General features: G+C 39.1%; 1 protein-coding gene across 1 annotated transcript in view; it reads left to right on the plus strand.

The window, feature by feature from the left end:
* Nucleotides 1-346: 346 nt before the first annotated feature.
* igflr1 (IGF-like family receptor 1) overlaps nucleotides 347-18798 on the plus strand; it is an 85836-nt gene continuing 67384 nt past the window's right edge. The window contains exons 1-2 of the mRNA XM_048262132.1: nucleotides 347-415; nucleotides 15352-15529. The gene's annotated coding sequence lies outside the window, so the exon portion shown is untranslated. The remainder of the gene's footprint in view (nucleotides 416-15351; nucleotides 15530-18798) is intronic.

The raw sequence follows: 18798 nt of genomic DNA on the forward strand, positions 1-18798 counted from the left end.
GTCCCCAATCAGTGTGCCAAAGTTCACAACTTTTTACAAGACGTTTCAATAGACTGCCTGCCATAGATTTCCATGGCAGAATAAAGCATAATAATAATAATAATAATAAAAAATAGATAGGAACACTTAGGGTGCCATCAAAGCCTCCAATTCACACGAATAATGGCACAGCTATACACTCAGATGTAGCACAATACAGCCCCTCAGAGTGAAAAAATTCCACTTCACGTCATTCTCATACTGAAACAGGAAGTTAGACAGGTTTCTGTTTAAGTATGACAGAGAATATATGACCATATAAACATCATAGCAACAATGGCTTACTCTGAGAATTGCAAGAACCTGACAACGTACTGGGATACTAACAAGAATAATTGTGTATCTTGCATAAACAGATTTCCTTGGCCAGAAGCAGGTAGGTTTCAGTCAACAAAGTCTGTACATTTTACATGTATAATACTTGTTTTTGTTAGTGAGATTTAAAGTCTAGACAAGTCTTTGTCATGTGGTAACATATATAAATGTAGGCAAAAGTTATGAGCAGTAGTTATTTACATCTGTAGTGCGCATTAGGACAATTTCGAGCATCATTGTCTAACCTTCTATGCTGCTCTTGTGTGCATATGGCAGCCTGCTGATCGCAGAGGCTGGCTATCATGGAATAAGCTACTGGCTCATGGCTTATGCAATGCGATCTGCTTAGAAAATGCTGGTCATCTAGAGGAAAGAAACATTTGAAAAATTGAGCTAATTTACTATCAAAACGTTCTTACTTCTCATTCTATTATATTGCTCCTTATTTCTCCCAAAGGGAGTTTAGGGGAAACAAGTGATATCTCAGTAAGAGCTGGAAGGAAAGAGAAAATCCAAGGCACTCTTCTTTTACAAAAATATATATTTTAAAAAGCCTTTATTTTAATGGCTATATCATGATTGAATCTTTAAAAATGTGGTATACATGTGAAAGTGAGCTGAGTGACAACCCACACGGAACAGCACAAACAGCCTTTTTCAGGATGTAGTCCTCAGCACAATTTCCCCTTTTGTGTAGGGAGGCCTAATGTCAAGTCAAGTCAAGTCACTTTATCTATATAGCACAATTAAAAACAACAACAGTTTACCCAAAGTGCTTCACAAGTAACGTACATGACTGTACATACATGAATGGAAAAGGAGCCCAGATTTACAAAGGTTGAGGGAGGGAAGACATTAAAAGATTAGTAAAGTAAAAAGACAAAAGGTGAATTCCAGTAAAATAAGGACAAAAAAGGCAAATAAATAAACATAATAAAACCAGTAGTAAAAACGGAAACATTGTCAAAATAGGTCAATGACCAAAAACTGTTGTTTTTCCATTCCTTCTTAAAGCAGCCTGATCTCAAAACAAGTGTAGTACATATGTGTACGAAATGTCAGTTCACGTTAATTCGTAAAACCTTGTACTAGTCTAGCGGTCGGTTTTGAGGGGGGAGGAGCGTTCTGGTCATTTTTAATTTCCCGGCCCCAATCAGCCCTATAAACGGGCGATTTAATTAGAAAATTGCATTAATTTCAGTCTGGGATTTACATGATGCGCTATAGGCTATATTCTTTTATTATTATTATCATTATCTAAATCTGAAATAGGCTATACAGCCTTTTTTAACGGTTCGCCTACAACAAAACTGCATTTAGGCTTAGCCTACCTGCATGGTTAACCAAAATATCCAAAACCTACTCGTCAAAATAGACGAATAGACAAAATAAAATAAATCTAATTAGTGATAGCCTATTAAATGTGTTAATATCGTCCTGTTACGATCAATTCCTTAGTTCTCAGTCTGGAGTTGGAGGTCTATTTTGCTTCAGCTATCTTCTGCATACTGGTGGAGAGCGTCCCAGCGGTATGAGGTCTGTAAACGTTCGGGAAACGGCGAAGAGCCCTGGAATAGCACGAATTTATTCAACGTCTTGTGATTGTCAAAGACGTGGACAGATAATTAGCTAAATAAATCATTGTTCACGACACGTGTTAAATGATCGAAATTAGTGCGATGGTGCAATCCTGCCAAACTTTCCAATTAGGTGGCATGGTGTTTGACATTAAATTGTCTAGTTTTAAGCAGGTCAGTTTCACATAATAGCCTATTTGTGTCTTTGGGTCTGGGTAACTCTTGTGACAAAAAAAATGCTGTTATAGGCTACTACAGTTTTTCTGAAATTACAAAGCAGTACAACAACATATCTATGTCCAAAATATAGTGCATTTGTACAGTGTACAATATAGTCTAGTGCAATGCAGCTTTTAATGTCCAAAGTAGCCTAGGCCTACTGTATTTTCCTGCATAAGAACTACACATATTCCTCCAAAACTACAGTGTTGACACTTGAAGTTGTGGAGTTATATTTTAGTAGCCTAATGTAGTATTTGAATATTAACCCACAACATTTTTACCGTTGTCTCACCAATATATAAGATATGTCTGTGAATTGTAATAGTGATAAAATGAAAAAGGAAATAAAGGTGTTCTGATATTTTATTTAATGGTCCTGCAATGTTTTCTAGACATATCTTAAATTTAGATAGATAGATAGATAGATACTTTATTGATCCCCAAGGGGAAATTCAAGAAATGTCTCCCCTCTACTTATAGATCCTTGCTCCTGATATCCCAATGTATGGGTGTATTTCATTATATGACTCCAACAGAACACCTACAGAAAGGAGAGTGGTGTCCTGCTACAAACAACAAGACAGACAGCCAGCATTTAAACAAGGCCTTGTTTGTCCTTGATTTGCTACTTGTTTGTCTATTTCCTGAAGAGGTTAAACCATACTGGCCTTGACACCTCAGTCCTTGCTTCCATTTACAGCTGTGTTGTGGAGCACATCCTATGGTCTACTGCAGCAGGTGGGTACAGAGGACAATTGGCAGGTAGATATGGTTGTTGCTGTGCTTAATAAAGTGGTTGCTATGTTGGTTGCTATGGTAATCATGTTGGTTGCTATGGTGATTGCTAGGTTGGCATTATGGTAGTGGTTGCTAGGTTATTGCTAGGGTAACTGACAAGGTCTCTATGGTGTTGCTAGGGTAGATATGGTGGCGGTTATGTTAATTAAAGCAGTTGCTATGCTGGTTGCTAGGGTAATCATGTTGGTTGCTATAGTGGTTGCTAGGCTGTTGCTATGGTAGATATGTTGATTGCTATTTTAAACATAGCGGTTGCTAGGTTATTGCTGAGGTAACTGAGAAGGTTGTTATGGTGTTGCTAAGGTAACATATGGTGGTTGCTATGCTAAATAAAGTGGTTGCTATGCCCGTTGCTAGGGTAGTGACATTGGTTGACAATACCAAAGTGGTTGCTAGGTTGTTGCTAGGGTCATTGAGATGGTTGCTAGGGTCGATATGGTGGTTGCTATGTTAAATATAGCAGTTGCTATAGTAGTGGTTGCTAGGTTGTTGCTAGGGTAACAGAGAAGGTTGCTATGGTGTTGCTATGTTGGCATTGTAGTGGCGGTTGCTGGGTTGTTGCTAGGGTAACTGAGAAGGTTGCTATGGTGTTGCTAGGGTAGCTATGGTGGTTGTTATGCTAAATAAAGTGGTTGCTATGCAGGTTTCTAGGGTAGTCACAGTGGTTGACATTATCAAAGTGGTTGCTAGATTGTTGCTAGGGTAATTAAGATGGTTGCTATGGTGGTTGCAAGTTTGACGTTATGGTAGTGGTTGCTAGGTTATTGCTAGGGTAACTGACAAGGTCTCTTTGGTGTTGCTAGGGTTGATATGGTGGCGGTTATGCTAAATAAAGCAGTTACTAGAGAGGCGGTTTCTAGGTTGTTGCTAGGGTAGCTATGGTGGTTGTAATGTTAAATAAAGTGGTTGCTATGCTGGTTGCTGCTAGGGTAGTCACATTGGTTGACAATATCAAAGTGGTTGCTAGGTTGTTGCTATAGGTCAATATGGTGAAACATAGCGGTTGCTATGGTAGTCGTTGCTAGGATTGTTGTTAGGTTGTTGCTAGGTTGGCTATGCCAACTCAACCCTCACATATTCACAGACTCTGTAGCACCCCCTACAAATCCTTTTTTTTTTCAATCTTTGGCTCCGCCTCCTGGCAACACATAAGCAGCTAGAGGTCTCAAATTGCACAAACAATTACGTTTTTAACCCCTTATCAATATATGTGCCACAGAATAAATATGATATTCAGATATGAACCATATACCATATACACAGTGGTGGAGGAAGTACTGAAACTCAGTACTTAAGTAAAAGTACAAATACACAGAGAAATATTTACTTTAGTAAAAGTAAAAGTACCACAATGACAACCCTACTTAAGTAAAAGTAAAAATTACCTGCTTTTAAATGTACTTTAAGTATTAAAAGTAAAAGTATTTGCATAATGATTTATTCTCTTAATATCTATAGGCTATTCTAAAACGAAAAATCAGTATGGGCTGTGGCATTTTAATTAAGCTAGTTTTAGGTTATACTCGACTAGATAGTTTGAAGCTAATGCAATTGTGCTTACCATCTGTGGCCCAGTTTACATTCTGACCTACAATTCTAGAGACTGTAATTCTGGTTATCTAACTAGGGTGATCTGCTGAGTAATATCAGTCAGCAAAACACGAGAGCCTGAAGTTTAACGGGGTAGACAAGGGAAACGTCGGGTGGATCGTAATGCCAATTATGCTGATTGAACAGAAAAGTTGCTGAGAAAAGTGTCTTTATGATTAGGTTCAGACGCATAGACATTGAATGAACGCTCACATTACTACCCCCCAATTGTAGGCTATGCATCTTTATTTGATCACACACAATTAAGGAATATTTCCTAATCTGGAAAATGTTACATTTTTTCCGGCCACCGGTTCATTAATAGTCTACCATTAATTTGTGCCACAAATGATCAGTGTGACAGAAGCATGGGCATAGCCTGTAACTTCGCTGATCTGCAGATAGCAATCTCATCGGAGAGGAGGCCCTAACGCTGCAGATAACAGACAGAGAAAGGCACAGAACACAGTTGCATGTACAGTGTAGCCATGGGTCTGGTGAATATAGCCTACCGAATGCAGATGGCTACAAGCTCACACTTTGCCTGGTCTAGACTAGAAGCTTATGTTTCTAAGAATGCACGTGAAGCTCCAGAATCTTTGGTAGCAACCCCGCCCCCTGGTAAAACAAACGTGTTTGTCAGAGAGAAAAAAAAAACTGATCATAAAATGTATCGTAAAAAGGAACGATGGTGTTGTAGAAATGTAGCGGCATAAAAGTACAGATAATTGCTGTAAAATGTAACGAAGTAAAAGTCAAAAGTATGCACTATAAATTTTACTTAAGTAAAGTACAAATACGTGGAAAATTTACTTTAGTACAGTAACGAAGTATTTGTACTTCGTTACATTCCACCACTGCATACACAGATATGTATAGTACGTACAGCTACAGTAACATTATAAAAGTAGTAAGAAGTGTATGTTCAGGATGGATAATATGAAGAGCAGTAGAATATGGTTATGTATAATTATAAGTACAGTATGTGCATTTGTAAATAAATAACACTATGGGTGGGATAGGGTATTGGGGGCTTAGTTGATGGGTTGTCACCGGGATACAGAGCTACAGTCCAGTCAGATGACAGCTACAGAAAAGAAGCTTTCTCTGAACCTGCTGGTTCGGGTGCAGAGAGACCTGTACTTATAACAATAATAATAATAATAATAATAATAATAATAATAATAATAATAAAGACAATAATATTTTTCAAGACCATAGAGAATGCTGTTGTAGTACTCCAGTCTTGAGGCGATGAGGGCATGGATGAGAATGATGCATTGTTGAGCTGTCTGGTCACAGTAACACAAGACCCATCCTGTCAGACTAGGCCAGAAGTCCCGTCACCGGAATGATGTAGAGGACTCTGAGACAGTCATGTGGCGCCTTTGACCAGTGGCCACAATACAGAGGACCCCTGGCCAGTCAATGAGCAGTGCTTGACAAGCATCATGTGTAGAAGACCCATTTTGCAAAACAATGTAGACACCCATCTATTCTCAGGAGCAGTCCTTCTATAGCTGGCGGGAACAGCTGCAGAAAAATTCCCGGGCTTTGCCTTGCTCCTTCCTGGCCTGTGCCTTGCTCCTTCCTGGCATGTCTGGTCTCACTATGTCTTTCTGCTTTGGTGATGAGCCTGACAACAGCTGACAACCTGGAAATTAGAAATAAAAGTGTACATAGAAAGACATGTTAAAACATACTGATGACTAAAGTTCACCTATACAACACAGACCTATGCCTTTAATATAGTGCGCCAAAGTATTTCAGGAGGTGGAACACAGCCTAATTAATGTTAATGGACTGGTTTAGGTGGTTGAATCAGCCGTCCCTTAATAGTGTAGGCCAAAATGTATCAGCTGAACAATTTGTTTCTCGCGCTACAATATGGGCCTATGTATGCCTTATGATATGCCAGAGTAAGTAGGAAAGTAGAAAGGGACATGTCTTAATTGATATTAATTGACATCTAGAGGCTATAGGCTTTCAGAAAATATATGGTGTAGGTGGTCAGTTCAGCTGTCCCTTAATAGTATAGGCCCAAATGTATCAGCTGAACAATTTGTTTCTCGATCTACAATATAGACCTATGTACGCATTATGATATGTCAAAGTCAGTAGGAAGGTGGGACATGTCTTAATTGATATTAACTGATATCTAGAGGCTATAGGCTTTTAGGTCAGTGGTCCCCAAACTACGGCCCGCCACTTCATTTTGGGTGGCCCCCCAAAACATGTTCGTAGTATATATCATCCGGCCCGCACGGGAGTACAACATCGTCAAACTAAAACCTCCGCAATTTCCCCCATTCATTCTCTATGGCGAGTCTTAACAGTACACATGTAATACTCTTGTTGTCCACTGGTGGTTGTTTTGGCACTGTTTTGCGTTTGCCATCGAAAAAGAATTTTCAATTAATTGTTAATAACTAACTAACTTCTATTCAAGTCATATTTCTGGGACTTTCTGGGATAATTATTTCAATTTTTTATTCACTCGTTCAAATGTTCATTCAAAGAGTTCACAAAGTTCTCATCAGGTGACTGAAAGTTAGAATGGTGGTCATTTCAGACAACTTCAGCACTTCATAAAATTCTCATAGTTTGAGAACTTATAAATTATTTGTAGGATATTCACAACTTGAGCTGTGTATGCAAAGACACAGAATTCAGAGTTCACACATTTTTTAATAAAACTTAAAACTACTTTTGGGAATGCAAACATTTTTTTATTAGTAGGCTATTACTTAATTTTACACTACAATTTTACACTATGGCATGATGACAATATAAACACAGCTAACAATGGTATTAAATCGCAATAGCCTATGACTAAATGTAATAGAATATTCAACTAAGGTACAGTAGACTGCTGTTCACAGCACTAAGCTATTTATGGTTACTGATATAGAACTACTCCGAGTCTCTGGCCCTCTCTTGGAGCCAGGCATAGTGAGCTGGCCCTCGGAAGAAAAAGTTTGGGGACCACTGGTTTAGGTGGTCAAACAATATGGGCCTATATTTAGCACAGCAACAACCATATCTACCATAGCAGTAAAAGTAATGTAAAAATGACGTAAAATACCTGCCAATTGTACTCCGTTTCCACCACTGCAGTAGATCATGATGTGAGGATGCGCTCCGTAAAACACCTGTTAATGGAAGCAAGGGCTGAGGTGTCAAGACCAGAATGCTTCAGCCTCTTCAGGAAGTAAACAAATGAGTAGCCAAACAAGGACAAACAAGGCCTTGTTTACATGCTGGCTGTCTTGTAGTTTGACACCATTCTCCTTTCTGTAAGTGTTCTGTTGGAGTCATATAATGAAATGCAACCCATACATCAGGATATCAGGAGCAAGGATCTGTGAAAACATAGTAGAGGGGAGACAAAAAAACATAAAGATAAAGACATCAAAAAAACGTTACATGACCATCCCTAAACAACAGCATTGGGCAAGTTACTTCAAAAGCGTAATGCATTATTTATTACTTGTTACCGTCAGTAATTTGTTACATTACAATATTACTGTCTTTTAATTGTAAGGCATTACACTACATTTACATTACTTTCACCAAAATAACAGAAAATATGGATTTGGTGTTCTCAATAGATCTTCATGTGTTCAATGCAGCTCATTACACGGCAGGAGGTGATGTGGTATGGCATAATGACTGAGTTAGGCTTAAGGCTAACAAAAGAACAATATAATGGTTGCAGTTATGGCTCATGGGACAATGTCGGTCCCAAAGGCCAAAGGTCACTCACAACTTAATATAGTAAAATATAGCCATAGTGAAATTGTATGTTGATTTTAAATGGTTCTCATCATTGCTGGTTGCCTTTCCTTCCACTTACAGTGGTGTAGACTTAATGCAAATAATTTGAGAATAATGGCTACGATCTTTGTCTGTGAAAGCAACATTTTATTTATTCTCACTGCTTGAAATAAGAAGTAAAGCCTAACCATGTTAGATCTGTTGCATTAATGGCAGAGATAACTCAAATTTCCTTTCTACAGTCATCTAAACAAGGCAATTCCAGGACCAGCATAGATTACTTTTTTTAATTCTTGGATAATCTTCTCTGGTGTCAATTGAGCATTTCTCAACTTTGGATTAAAAAGCAAAGTAACTTCAGTTACTGAGAATTGTACCGAGTAAAATATTACTTTAATTGTATTGGTAATGTCTTACGTTACTGCATTACAGCAAAAAGCAACGCATTTCTGTAATTACATTACTTTTTTAATGCATTACTCCCTGCTACACAACACTGCTAAACAACACTTCCTTTCTCATTGTATCACTACTGCAATTCATAGACATATATTGTATATAGGTGAGACAAGTGTAACACTGGTGTGGGTATTTATTCAAATACTGGAATAGGCTACTAAACTATCCACAATTTCAAGTGTCAACACTGTAGGAGTATTAGTTCTTATGCAGGAAAATACAGTATAGGCTACTTTGGACAAAGCTGTATTGCACTACGTAGTACACTGCAGAAATGCGCTATTTTGGAGATAGAAACATTGTTGTACTGGTTTGTTTTTCAGAAAAACGGTAGTAGCCTATAACAGAATTTGTCACATGAATTACCCAGACCCAAAGAAACAAATTGCTTATTACGTAAAACTCACCTGCTTATAATTTCATGTCAAACACCATGTCAACTAATTGAAAAGCAGGATTGTATCATCATCGCACTCATAGGGAGGGAAAGTAATCTCATCGCCATCTAGTGGTTGCGTTCCTAGAGCGGAGGGGATGGGATTTTTTTTTAGAAACAATATATCTCGGTGCACATTGGGATCTTAATTTAATGCCTTCCATATGTTAGGCACTGGGGTCACCTCTATTGCTTCAAGTGGTCATACCTTATTTTTAGGATCAGTTGAATTGTTTTGAGTTTTTGTCGTAACATGGTGATAACAAACTACAGTTGCATGCGACATCACAGGTTTGGGCGCTTAATCTCGAACTGATCAATACAGCAATTTGCTTAACTGGCTTACATATTTTTGTAATAACGGAAGGTGATGTAAACCGCGTGGTGATAACCTTTATGTCTGGATAACTGGTGTTGTGCTTCTACTCACATGAAGAGCTGGCAGTAAGTGTTAAGTGGCAATGCTAACCAGGCTAATAAACAAACCATGCTACCGTGAGTAACGTCGAAGGGTAAAGTCACGTGGCTTTTTTGTAGTTCGTTTATGAAACAAAAGGAGCAATTTCGATTTTTTTAAATAAGGCAAAATATGGTCTGACATTTTCACAGTTAGAAGATTATTACTGTATAGACACTGAAAAGTATTTTTGGTGGATAAGATCGCTGATTTGGCTTCACAGTATTTTTTTAAAAATAGGTCTATGGGACTTAACATTGGAGCTGCTCTTCGATAGGAACGCAACCACTTGGGGCGCTGGTTTTCACTTTCCCTCCCTATTTCGATAATTTAACCATAACGTGTCGTGAACAATGATTTATTTGGCTAATTATCACGTATTTGTCCACGTCTTACAGTAAGACATTGAATTGTAGGCCTACTAAGAAAAAAACACTAAATTCGCGTGATTCTAGTCGTTTTACAGCATGAAGAAGTTTTGGTCAGGATAAGTATCCCTATATTTTATTCGAAACAACAAAAACCAACATTATTATTATTTACTAAATTTATGTAGTTTAACTTACCCGACATGACTCTCGCTCTACGATGCGTTTCCGCTTTCTTGTGGTGGCGTGTGTCACATGACAGCAACCATCACGCACTTCACCGTTTCCTGTTTACATACCTCGTCATCACTCCACGTTCCAGAAGCGTTCTGACCGGTTCTGACGCATTGACGTACATAGCCAGTTGCTAGCTTCTGCCGGAGAAACACCTTCGCAAACACAAACTATGATGAGTCATGACTCATGATTTCATTCACCATGAGAAACCTATGATATAATTGATCTTCGTTTCAAAATTGTATTATATATTGTATATTGCATAACATGAAACACAGTAAATAATCAACTATCAGTACAATTAAATCAATAGTAAATCTCATTTAGAAAAGATCCAATATGGAGGAAAGACCGTGGACAATGGGGGTGTGGTTAACAACGTGTTAAATCTTACAGCTGTGTACTATCTATCGTGACACGACTTTTCGTACATGGGTTTACTACCTTAGCTTTGTGATCACGTTGCTTAAAGGCATGAAACTTGGTGAACTTGTACAGTTTGGAGCCCTAAACATTTTCAAATATAAAACCATTATCAACACACTTTATAATAACTACACACAATTCATCATTTATTAAGCCTTTGTTACTTATTAGTTAATGGTTTGTTCATCATTAGTAATTTATTGCTCATACATAATTCATCACATAATTCAACAAATGCACATGATAGGATATAGGATAAAACAAAGTCCCTTACAAAAATGAAATGTTTGCGGCAGATGTGCAGCAAAATTGTGGGTGATTTATATAGTATTTTGATCTCATATCTATATATATATATATATATATATATATATATATATTTATATATTTATTAGGGATGTAAAGATTAACCAATACGTATCGGTATCCGTTTTTTAACTTGTAAGATACGGCTACATCAATACGTGAAGCCCCGTATCGGAATAAAACTGAAATGAACCGGTCGTTATATCGATTTACTTGTTACGAATCGGTTCACAACCTTTTCTGCTCACTCAGACTCTCAATTACGTTCCAAGCAGCGCGTTCATCCCACTTCCGGTTTTGAAACTATACGTGGCACGGAATTGTGGGTAATGCAGTTCGTTTTTGGCTATATTCATTGCCTACATTCATCTACTGCAACTTAAGCACGTGACAACTCGCACTCGGTCGTTTGTTTTACAGTTTTTACTCTTTTGTTGCGTGAAATTAAACACTTATAGCATTCCTAAACAGCAACGATATTACGTTTGATGAAAGGATTTCCTTAATGTTAAATAATAATTTGGCCCTTGCTGCTAAAACAATGCACAAATTATTAGCCAATTATTTTGTTTATATTCACTCAGACTTGTGGCATTATAGGTTTCTGCATTAGGTCTACCGTTGGAACAAAATAAGCCCAGAGAGTTCATTGATATGTAGGCCTATTTTATTCTTGTAGGCTATATGAGAAAAGGCCAAGAGTGTCTTAAGCACTGTTTTATTTTATTTCGGTATTGTCTTACCTCAATAAGGCTACAGCTCCATGAAAACAATCAGATATAACTCTATAAAATCTAAAAAGTCTATAAAAAAAAATTATGTTGTATTTGGCTGCTGTGTTTGACTGAAATGTAGACTATTCTTTTTTCATTTCAATACAGTATATGAAACAAACCTCAGTTTAGATAATCATATTAACACATTTTTTTGCCTAATTGACAACCATGACCATGATAACTGATAATATAAAATGACTGTGCACCTTGAGCAAATGATAAAAAATATTTCCGAATGCTTTCCATTCTTGAACTGCATCGAATCGTACTGAATCGTTTTTTTATGAACATGTATCTTTTTTCCTTGTATCGAATCGTGCCCATGTATCTAGATGCGAATCGTATCGTCTTTTACATGAGAGATTCCCACCCCTAATATATATATATATACACAGTTAAGAACAAAATTATTCATACCCCTGGCAAATATTGATGCAATGTTGATTTTCTCTTGACAAATATGTTTGTTTCTTACTGAAAATGACACTGCCACATGCCAAGAGGTTGTAAGACAATGTGGTAGAAACATGGAATAAAAAATATATTTTCTTTATCTTTTTTAACATTTTTATGAAAAATGGCATGTCCAAAATTATTCATACCCTTTTTAAATAATCAATAGAAACATCTTAATTTGCCATCAAAGCTCTCAAAATGGTTCTTATAATACATACCAAGCCTCTCCATGTCTCCACAATGATTGTAGACCGCACCTTTTTAGCAGCAATCTGGGTTTTGAGCAGGAACGATTGCCATCACCTTGGCCTTGTGCTCACTTTTTTGACTTATTGAGGTCTGGACTCTGGCTGGGCCAGTGCCAAGGAGTCATTCTAATGAGACAAAGGACAGATCAGTATAGAGAGCTGCCTACAGGTTGAAACTAAGGTGAACTGTATAAATACCTACAGCGAAGTCAGTGATCTCTGATAACAGTAGATGCACGAGTGGGACCTGTGTAAAGGGAAAGGGATGACTTCAAAAAGAGGGATCTACCATACATCATAACAGAACACTGGAGGGAGCATTACCTACTGCCATTCACCCCCGTGAATGCGTTCGCGCTAGAGCGATATAGAGGGAAACATCGTGCAAGTGGAGGTGCAAGGCTGGCTTAAATAGGCTCAATCTAACAAGCAATCAGCTCGTCCCTCCCCCAATCAATGTTGCTTGCTCGACTATGCTACTATGCAGGATTCCTCTACACTTGGAAGGCTGGCTTTGCAGTCTTTGGGCCATACAGAAAACTGGTCTTTGGTTTTTGAGAAATTAAGTTATTGCACTAGTCATCTGTGAGATTTGTCAAAACAAATGGGACAGAGTCGTTTTCATTTAGAGGCCAACTGATGGCTTTTGCTGACAAAACAGATCAACATTTTATTAAACCTGATACAGTTAATGTAGAACACTAAGGCGTTCTACATACTCGACGCACCCGACCGGTAGTGCGACACCGTGACGTCAAAATGACGTAGATCTTGCTGGCGCGCCAGGATTTTAGCCAGGTAGCGCCGGTAGCGACCACCACTCATTTTTTCAGACGAAATACAAAGCCGAAACAGGAAGATGGACTAGTTCGAGGGCAAGCGAGAGTTGCAGTGTTTTGTTAGTCGTGAATTTGTAATAGTTTGCTGGATAAGTTAATAAAGTTACCAGCGAGAGTTGCAACACATGGAATTAAGAGGAAAGAATAGAAACGATTTATTTTCAAACAAAGGATATCTATTAAGGCCTGAACAAAATCTCTTTCCACTTCAGGAAATTACACAAACTCAGCCAGCTGCTAGCTAGCTAGCCAACTAACTAAACTGTTTAAATTATTAAAATTTCCCTCGGGATGACTAAAGTATCTATCTATCTATCTATCTATTTATCTATCTACCTGTGCGCACACTTTGGAAACTAGATGATAATGATGGTGTGAATAGTAGCAACCAAAGTTTACATTCTCTGCTACTAGTGTTTCTTAATGCAGCTTCTTCTGCTGTGTAACGTAGTTAGCATTAATCTTTTCACAACAGCGATTCAGGAGAATATTGCAACTAGTGTCGTGACCACGACGCGCGAGTATAAATGGTTACGGCGCTTCAGTGACGTCACATTGTCGCGCTACAGGTCGGGTGCGTCGAGTATGTGGAACGTTTAAGACCAGCTGGAAATTGAATTGGACAAAATGTTAAAAGTAATGAAGACCATGATGACTGAGGAGATGAAAAATCAACAGACATCACACAAAAATCAAGAGACATCACACAGCTTAGTGAAGTCCGTTTTATAGTGGAACAGCTGCAGAGCTTTGTCATATGATAAAGAATCTTAGCAAAAAATAATGGATCTGAACAAAAACAAGTGCATATGATTGTCAGAGTAATGGCAAGGTAATGCATAAATGTGCACTCAACCTAATAAAATCCTATTTTTCGCGGAAGCCTGAACCAAGCTAAACACATACAGTGCTCACAATAAAACGGTCGAGCAAAAACATTGTTCAAGAGACTTTCAAACCACATTACAAAGACGAAGTTCACCCAAGGGTAGGCTACTTACAATTTCAACAGCAACAAAGCCAAGTCGGCATCCGTTTTGCAGTCTTCAGAGTCTCTCATTTGACGCCATTCCTCAAAAGCTCCCCACTCGTGTCTGGTCTCTTTTTTTGTCAAACTCCCTTTTCTTCTTCTTCTGTTCCTCCGACAGTCACTTCTTGGCTCTCTTATTTGTCGATTGATCCATGATGAATGCAACAATTGCCTTGCAACTGGCTGTTTATATCTAGCCGGTCCCATGTTTAAGTATAAGTATATACTCTTTTGATCCCGTGAGGGAAATTTGGTCTCTGCATTTATCCCAATCCATGAATTAGTGAAACACACTCAGCACACAGTGAACACACAGTGAGGTGAAGCACACACTAATCCCGGGCGCAGTGAGCTGCCAGCAACAACAGCGGCCTTTCGGGGAGCAGTGAGGGGTTAGGTGCCTTGCTCAAGGGCACTTCAGCCGTGCCTACTGGTCGGGGTTCGAACCAGCAACCCTCCGGTTACAAGTCCGAAGCGCTAACCAGTAGGCCACGGCTGCCCCTGTTTGGGGGTGTGTCTGCCGTAAAGCATTTTCAAAACTACAATCTGACTACATTTTCAAAGAGCGATTGGATACTTCCGCTGAGTCACATCCGGATTTAGCTGGTCCAGAAAGTTGCATATTCGTTTTTTCCGCGGAGAAGCGATAGGGGGAGACGAAGCACCCACCAAACGACCCAGAAAGTGTTGTAGAACCATCAGAATGACTCTCAACCTGCATAATTTATTAAATTAATAAAATTGTTGCATAGTGCTTCTTTAACTCCCTGATCTTCGGGTATACCAATAATACATTTCAACATTCTAATATAGAGTGGCATGTTAACCATGGACATAACAACCACTTCTGCAAGAAATCTTGGCATATGCACACAGTATCTAGAGATATAATTAGCTTAATTTTTTTTTCACTTTCACAGATTGGGCAAGTAAATTTTCCAAAAGCCCAAAAATGTTGTTTAGTAAGTTCTAATAAACTTTGTATTTTTTAAAAGGTAAAGGATTTACAGCAAATTGTGGTCTCAGCGATGATGAAGGACGGCATGTGAACGAGTATGAAGATTGCAGTAGCGGAACCTACAACAATGGCAGTTTCCTGAGCTGTCAAAAGTGTTCACCATGTTCCTTAGTCGTGGTTCGCTGTACTCCAATTGCAGACACTCAATGCTATGTGTAAGTGGAAAGAAATCTCATGTTTTTTTTGTTTTATCCATCCATTCTCTGATTCTCTGATGTGCATGCAACTATTTACATCTTAATTGTAGCCTAAGATCAGCATATTATTTCACTGAATGCTACCATTTACCAGAGGTGGAAAGTAATGAAATACATTTACTCACGTTACTGTATTGAGTAGTTTTTCTGTGTATTTTGTATTTTTTAAGTAGTTTATAAAATCGGTATTTTAAATTTTACTTGATTACATTTTGAGTGAAGTATTGTACTTCGCTACATCAAAAATCCCATCTGTTACTTGAGTAAAAAAAAAGACTAACGAAAACAGAAAGGGAGAGAGAATCGCGCCCTAAACCACTAGCCTAGTGATAATGATCAGCATGTAGCCTACAACCGACATGAATCAAGCTGGCGCCATGTCTTTCTGAAAGTGATTGAGATGGAGCTGGATCACGAGATGCATCAGATTACATGTGTAGCCTAACCTATGAAAGTGTATTTTCCGCTATTTCAATGGGTTGTCTCAGTTCGTTTTAGCACTATGATTGCGGAGATATTCAAGCAAACACCATGGGATTTCGTGGTTTTGACGCTTGTGCTCACCTTTCTTTGGAAAGTAGTTCATTAGCAGTTGTTTCCCCTCATTTCTCTCTTTTTTTCCTGTTTTGGCATTTGTTTTGGTAACCTGACTTCTTGGATAAAGACATTGCACCAGCAGCACAACAATTAGCTTATCCACTACTAGAGATGCTCAACTAAATAAACAAAAGATAGACTACCTGTCATGAGCCCTCTCACTCCACCGGGTTACCACCTTAATTGGTTTCCACTATCTTCCACTCTGCTCACCACTCTCTCTACTCAGCCTAACTAGCTCCACCTGTCCCTGCTCTGCTCTGCTCTAATTACTCTGCCAGCTGCGCTGCATTACCCACTAACCTCTCCCAGTATTTAAAGCCCTGTCTTTCAGCTCTCCTTTGTCAGATCGCCTGCAAAGCTCACACCGAACCTGTTTGCTCGCCAGGCTGGCTCACTCTTGTTTTGTGACCCTGGACCTGCCTGAATCTTGGATACTCTTCTGCCCCAGAGAACCAGACCTGCTTTCTGCCAGAATCCACTCCTGACTACTCTTCCATCCCGTAACTCTGACCAGCCTTCTGCCTTGCTACTACTGAATTTGGATCTCCCTTTGAACTGTACTTCTGCCTTGTTTCATCCGCCCCGTTGTGTCTGTGTTCCCCCCCAGGACTTCCGACCACCCACCACCGCGCCATAGGACGATCGCTGCCACTGGGGCACACAGACCCAGCATTGGGCGGAATCCCGGTTATTCCCAGTAACCCCTGGAGCCTTCACTCACTCCCTACTTCCCTTTTCCCTTAAGTTTAATAAACTTTCTGGTGTGACGCAATTGTGGTCCTCTGGTCGTCTGTCTGAACCGTGACACTACCTTATGAATCGTGCAGGCGGACTAGCTCTTTAGCAAGGGAGAGTGAGAGTGACCTTAGACAGTTTTTACTATGTTTTGTATAAACATCCAGTCAGTCAAACTTTACATTTCGTATGACATTCATTTTGACATTAATTTGGAAGTTAAAATATTAAGGTAAAATAAATATATGGTGAAAATAAGTATTGAACGCTTAGACTTTTTTTCAGTAATTAGCCTAAACTTCCAGTGAGTCTATTCGAAATTTTCCCCACACATTATATTAACACACATATAAAAAATAACATGTGTAATAAAGTGGAATGACACAGGAAAAAAGTATTGAAACATTGAGCCAATCATGTGGTGTGTTGAGAATACATTGAGCCAATCATGTGGTGTGCTGTGAAGACATCGTGCCAATCATCTGTTGTGATCTCGCCACTGGAGCAAGATTGGTGTTGTGAAGCCTTATGCATGTAACCTGACCCTAGCCAGATGAATTTCGCTCCGCCTAGCTCCACTCATCCATCTGGAACCGATCCATCGGAATGGTGTTTCAGAAGGCTGGGCCTAATCAAAAAATGCAGTGTTTCCCATACATTGACTTATTTGTGGCGGCCCACCACAATATCAACACTGAACACCACACAATGATTTTCCATGTTCTACTAAATTGTGCTTAAATTTGGTTAGCATCATAACCAGGCTGCACTAATTTGTTAAAAAAAACTGTTGCATTCAAGTCAATTCTGCAAACCTACCACCACAAATAGAATTTAATTCTGTGGGAAACACTGAAATGCTTGCATATGATTGAATAAGCCACTTGTCTGTCATCTATTGACGAGCTACTTCAACCACTCACATCGAAGCCAACCCGTGACGCTGATAACAGTCTCACGGTCGCTTCTCCACTACATCACATCTATGAAACTCCCGCCTAAGGCCCCTGATTGGCTGAACCATAAAGTCGGTTGCAGAAATCACTCTCAATGGAAGAGGTCCCAGATGGATGTGAGTGAAGCTAGGCGGAGCTAAGCGGAACAAAATTCATCTGGCGAGGGTCAGGTTATTATGCACGCGCATTTCTGCTGAAATAGATGCCTGATAAGTGCCCAAAAAGCGTTGCAATATGGCCGGCGAGTGGAGGTACTTGCCTAAAAGGATTTTGGTCCTAGCTCGAGTTGCTGCAGCCAGCAGCTAAGGCAGCCGTGTTCAGGCTCCCAGTGTGTAGCGCTGTAGGTGCAGCAACTCGAGCTAGGTAAAACCGATTGTTTCAGTTTTGTTCATACCGACAGTACTCGGTGACATTGAGAAATGGAGATCTATGTGAAAAATCACCAGAGTTCTCCTTTAAGTTTGAGCAGTAGTTGATTTTCAAAGTTAGTTGCACTCATCCTTGGTCGCTTTGCAGTGAACAGTAATCCAGCACAACTGAAAAGCCCCGAGCAGAAGGTTCAGCAGATTAAAGGGCGTCGAACTGGGGGGAAAAGTGGGAAGTATAGGGCCCCAATGTAGGAGAGGGCCCTTGAAAAGTGGAATACGGGGGGCACAACATTTTCACCAGGCATTAGTAATAACTCAGGTAATCCACAAATAAAAAATCCAAACAACTCCATAAGTAGAGTCATGTGTAATGAAGTGGAAATACACAGGGGAAAAGTATTGAACACGCTAAGAAAAGGCACTAAGGCAAGGAAAGGAACGAGCTGGAATCTTAGAGAGTAGTTATCCTTTCTATCTGTGCAAATTAATATAATCTTAATATAATATAATATAAGCTTGGTTAGTAGCCTACATATTGATGGGCTATAAAAAGGTTTTTCATTACCAA

The sequence above is a fragment of the Alosa alosa genome, chromosome 13 (assembly GCF_017589495.1).
Source record: "Alosa alosa isolate M-15738 ecotype Scorff River chromosome 13, AALO_Geno_1.1, whole genome shotgun sequence".
Lineage (NCBI taxonomy): Eukaryota > Metazoa > Chordata > Actinopteri > Clupeiformes > Clupeidae > Alosa > Alosa alosa.